Raw genomic sequence first — 5,567 nt, 5'->3', positions numbered from 1 at the left:
GGAAATAAAAGTCAGGAGAGTTGTATTTGGCTACGTTCACACCGTAAGTCTTAATGCTTAATCTGGATTTTTTGTTCAGAGCTGATTTTTTGTTTGGCTGTTCACATTACCGTTTAAAATGTGGCCTATATCAGATTCCAGTGTTAACTGTTGCAGTTTCGAACTGACCCGCATGCGCAAAAGGACAATGCCAATGACATCAGACGCAGCATGCTGTTGCACTAAAGTTACAGAGGTAGAACAGACTAGAATTAAATAGAATGTCTTTATTGTCATTGTACACATGTGCAATACTTGTGCAGCGAGATTGAAGAAACCCCTTTCCAGTGTCAACAAGTTAATTGAGGAAGTAAGCATTTTTAGCTTTTATTTCAAAATGTTTGTGTAATCGCAGCCGCAACATTAATGACCAGGTGCTGAGGAGGAGAAGAATGAAGAGAAAAAGAGACAAATTGGCAGTTTTGGCCTTTTGCGTGGTTATGTCTGTCAATTCACTACAGTGGTCAGTGTGGATGCAGAGACAAAGCCAGGAGTCGTGTGACTACGTTGTGAATAGCTTTACAGAGAAGCAGTCAAGTTTATTAATTTTACTGTCTACGTCTAACTCCCGCCGGTGCATAATTGGGACAAATATCAGTGTACAGTAGATTGATGTAAAACTTGCATCAAATCCACCTTGGTTGTTCACACTGCGACCGCACTGAAAAAAAATTGGACCTGGGTATGATTCCGGACCACATATGGAAGTGGTCTAATTCTGATTTGAAAAAGATCTGGGAAAAATTTGAGTTTTCACACTACACACTATCAGATCTGGTCCACTTTTGCCAGCAGTCTAAACATACATCATAAGTATCACAAACAAGGGCTCTGATTCAAACCAAACTACAACCACAATAATGGTTTTCTGAGGCTCTACACAGCGGTGCTTTTTGCGAGGAATATGGACCAAAAATCATATCTCTGTGTTTTTGGCTGAATGTTGATAGACAGAATATATATCTTATTATTTTCTGCAATGTGGGCTAAATGTTCAGTTTTAAGTCAAAGCCACATGTAGATGTCACAACCACCTTTATTAAAACAGACAGGGTGCAATGCAAAGACAGGGTTTCCTGTTTGAAAACATGCAGCTGCAACACATATAAATAAATGTTTTAATTATATAAATAGGAAATATTAAATACAAACAGACCTCTGAGAATGATCCAGTTGATTTTCAGCAACAACAAACTGATTGAAAGAGAAGAGAGAAAGAGCTCATAGGGGAGAGAGTGGGAGTGTGCAATGGACTGAAGTGTATAATTAAAAAACTCACAAGGCTCATTATGAATTGGTCCAGCTCGAGTTGAATGTGCTTTGGCAGGTCATCTTCTTTAAATATGTCTTGTGTATGAAATGTCTGTGTTGTCATGACCGAAAGAACAAGATCCAGGGTACAAGTGGCCAAAATGGGTTTCCTCGGGAGGGTGGCTGGCGTCTCCCTTAGAGATAGGGTGAGAAGCACATTCATCCGAGAGGAGCTCGGAGTAGAGCCGCTGCTTTTTTGCATCAAAAGGAGCCAGTTGAGGTGATTCCGGCATCTGGTAAGGATGCCTCCTGGTTGCCTCCCTAGGGAGGTGTTCCAGGCACATCCAACTGGGAGGAGGCCTCGGGGAAGACCCAGGACCAGGTGGATGGATTATATCTCCAACCTGGCCTGGGAACGCCTCGGGATCCCCCAGTCAAAGCTGGTTAATGTGGCTCGGGAAAGGGAAGTTTGGGGTCCCCTGCTGGAGCTGCTGCCCCCGCAACCGGATAAGTGGTAAATTGATGGATGGATGGATGGATGGATGTATTGTTACTGTGCTGCATCCTTATGATCAATAATAATCTGGTCATGGGTCACACCTCTTGCCTTCTTCTGTGCGCCAGCTCACTCGCTCTCACTCATAGAACTAAAGTAACATTCAGTAACTTCTGTTGCCGTGGCTGGCGCCAACAGAACATTACTAGTGAAAACACCGGTACAAGTACAGTTTTCCTCTCCTGCTTAACAAAATATACAGCTGTGGAAATGACAAGTAAAAGTGTAGGCAAATGTCAGAAGTGCCTGCACTGTGTCTCCCTCCATGTTGCAGGAGAGCATGCAAGCAAGTGGGGGCGGGGTTGCCCTGAGAGTGTGAGAGAGGAGAGATACAAACACAGGCACAGCTTTACCCAAGAAATAGGTTATGAAACACAACATCAAACTGTATATAAACGGTAGGCCTGTTGTTTCTTTGCATATATTGAACCTTTGAAAATACATCAATATACCTTAAAATGTTTACATACTGCCCAGCCCGTCAACTAGGATGACAAGGACAATGCTATATTCATCCGTAGAGCCAGAAAACAACAGAAAACAAACCAGAATGTATGTTAAAATCCCTTTACATCAGTCTGGCTTATCAGCTACTCTAAGGTACTCATTGTTTACTGTTGGAATACAAGGCTTCATGTCAGAGCTGCTGCTAATTTGAGTCCTAATACCATAAACCCTGTTCTACCATGTTTTGGAGTTCTGGGCCCTCTGAATCATTCAGGGTTCTTAATATCTCCAATGGCTCTGCTGTTTTGTATGAATGCAGCTATTGACTTGTGCATATACCATATGTTGCTTGAAAAGGCCTCATATTTTTTTTATATTACATCATCTATCCATTGAAATGTTTCCTGCAAAGCTCTTATTAAAATCTACACACAATATATATTGCAAACTGTGTGTAAAGTGACATGCATTATTAAATTGAGACATCTTTAAAAACATGCCACATTATTCCTACTTTTACTACCTGTGATGTAAACCATGCACAACTAAATATACTTTATGCTTCGAAATAGATCTGTGTCTTAAGCCCCTTTCACACGTGCCCCTGAAAGCATCTATACAGTACACGGTGGAGCTTTATGTGAGAATGCATATGTCTGAATCAGTTAGATCAGCCATGAAACGGTCTTTACCCTGCTAGTTCCCTTGTACAAAATCTATGTAATCTCCAAATCAGCCCAAAGTGTAATTATTATCAGCAAGCGAGTGGGTGATGACGTTTCTGTCAGCGTAAGCATACCCGGAATAAAACAAACATCCGAGGGTGAAAAAGAAGGGTGATTTACTCGAAGGCGGCAATAAAAATGTCTAACTAGAGAGATGACAAGATTCTTCTGTAGTTAAGGGCAGAAGCCGAAATTGTCAGACAAATTCAAGAAATCGTATGATGAGCGGTTGTTAATGACGAAATTACGAACTGGCTTCACAATGCGGTTTAATCTGTTCCCGCCAAAATCAAACAGTGTTTCCAGTAAGGAACGCATCTGACACGGACAATCTCCTGTCATGTGCTACATGTGTGAAAGGGAAACGCCGGACTACATTGGGACGTGACAGAGCACAAGGACAGAGATATAGCCACGACTTTCATTTGTTTTCTTTTTATTTAAAGACTAATGCAGAGAATCAGATTCTACAGGGCCATATCATAACCAAAAGAAACAAAAGAAAACATTTACAGAAGGTTCACCATTTCATCTACATCCATCAGAACCCTTTGTCAGTATCACTGGACTATTAACACATTCCTGTGTACTGTATGCGGGTATTTGTGTTTGTGTGCGTTTTGAAAGTGTGTTTGTCGATGTCCATATGTATACAGTCTCACTCTAATTTCTCTTATCCTAATCAACTTTTGTGCTTTAGAAAAGTAGTTTTTTTTTTTACATTTTAGTGAAAATCAGAACATATTTTGCTTGATAAAAATACAAGAAAAAACTCCAGTAGGTATCTAGGAATAACCAAAGACTCAATGTTGAAAAGCAAGTGCTGCTGAGAACTGCAATGGACCTTGCATCAAACATGAATGTGTATGAAATACATGACTGATGTGCCTACACATGTGTTATTTACATGAACGCTCTGCATATGAATGTGAAGGTAAAGGTTGTAAAGCTCCTGATTGCACTGTGCCTCATATTTCACATTCTCTTTCTGGAGCATTAAATGTAGCAAAACCAAAACTGGCTCAAAAATATTTAAAAATGTCTATAGCATTTGTTTAATCCTGCTTGCAGTACAAGATAGGGGCTTAGCAAAGGTTTTCCAAACAGAAAAGTTTACAAAATTCCCTTTAACTCTGTCAAAGTCAAAACTCTCTGGCGCTCCCTGTAATACCATTGAACTTTGGAAAACAAAATAGAAACATAACAATCCTTTTAGCAAAGTAAAATTTTAACCTGCCTCCATTTTTGTAATGACAAACAAGCTTAAGAAATGAACAGAAATATTATTAACACGTTGATCTTTTTACAGTTTTGCTCCTGTCTTTTTTCAGTTCAATCACTTTATTGCATGTCTCTGGAGAAAAAGTGCAATCAACAATGAAAGCCATTTTCCCTTCAACCACCAACAAATCCAGAGCACAAACAGAAGAGATAATCCACTGTTTTCCTTGATGTCACCCTGTATAGTCATGGTTGAAAGAAAAAAAAAAGCTAGCGAGTGCACAGCTGATATAAAAGCTAAGCTTCTTTTATTTCATTTTTTCTTTATAATAGCTTGTAAATCTGAAACAAAATGGTCAGGAAGAGAAGGTCAATAATGTGGTTCAAAGCTGTCCTTGCATAGCACGAAGCCGACTACATAAACATAATGTATTGTTCTTCTAAATGTGCAAAATGCATAACAATATGTTGATAATACAAACAATATTCATCATCATCTTAGCTAATATCTTCATAATAGAATCAAATACTGTATGCATTATGTATTTTACATATGTATATATATATTTTTTCTTCATGATAATAAACATACATACAATAGTTTAGAATTCAAATATCTTTATACATCTCTTCACCCTGAACTTTGCAGTTCCTTGAGCCTCTGCATGTAGGTTAAGTGGCTGTTAACAGTAGACTGCTTGCGTATGCCTGCAAAGACGTCTGCCATAAGGGGATAGGTTCAACATTGATCATAATGATAATGCAAATAATAACAATAGCAACAACCACCGATCTCTTTTCATTGCCTTCTGGTGATAATATGATCTCGTCACCCCAGCGCACAAACACACAGAATTCTGCAGGGTTCTTACATGCTTTTTAACCGGTTCAGTGCTCTGTAAAACAAAGTCAAAAAAGCACACCCATAACCTGTAATGCAATACAAAGCACACCCACTCCCCAACAAGAAATGTGGAGATTTTGTGAAAGAAGGTTAGAGTCGGAGCCAAAGGCTTCAGAACCCAAGATGAACACAGATTGCGGTGCCTGCCATCTTTTAACAAATCTAAATAATTTCTAAATATCCATGTATATCAATGAAACTACAAGTAGAGAGGGGTTAAATGTAAAGCTACAATGGATATCACCCCCAGACTGAGTGTCAGGTTCAGGTCCTAAGAAAAGCCCTTGCTAATTAATATTGCTACATAAACATACAGTAATTTGAAATTGACTGTTCAGAAACCTAAACGTGCCACATCAGAGAAGAAGCAAGTACTTTAAAAGTTTTTGTTTTTCATATGTATATACTATATATATATATATAT

At 39.0% G+C, this 5,567-nt stretch overlaps 1 protein-coding gene across 5 annotated transcripts in view; it reads right to left on the bottom strand.

Moving 5' to 3' along the window:
• Positions 1 to 3,441: 3,441 nt before the first annotated feature.
• Positions 3,442 to 5,567, bottom strand: part of gabra1 (gamma-aminobutyric acid type A receptor subunit alpha1) — a 30,704-nt gene continuing 28,578 nt past the window's right edge. For all 5 annotated transcript variants that reach the window (XM_032534232.1, XM_032534230.1, XM_032534229.1 and 2 more), the window contains one exon: positions 3,442 to 5,567. This exon is cut by the window's right edge and continues 2,066 nt beyond it. The gene's annotated coding sequence lies outside the window, so the exon portion shown is untranslated.

This window comes from Etheostoma spectabile, chromosome 13 (assembly GCF_008692095.1).
Source record: "Etheostoma spectabile isolate EspeVRDwgs_2016 chromosome 13, UIUC_Espe_1.0, whole genome shotgun sequence".
NCBI classification, from domain to species: domain Eukaryota; kingdom Metazoa; phylum Chordata; class Actinopteri; order Perciformes; family Percidae; genus Etheostoma; species Etheostoma spectabile.
Note: the sequence above shows the minus strand (reverse complement) of the source record. Positions and strands in the feature narration are given on the sequence as shown.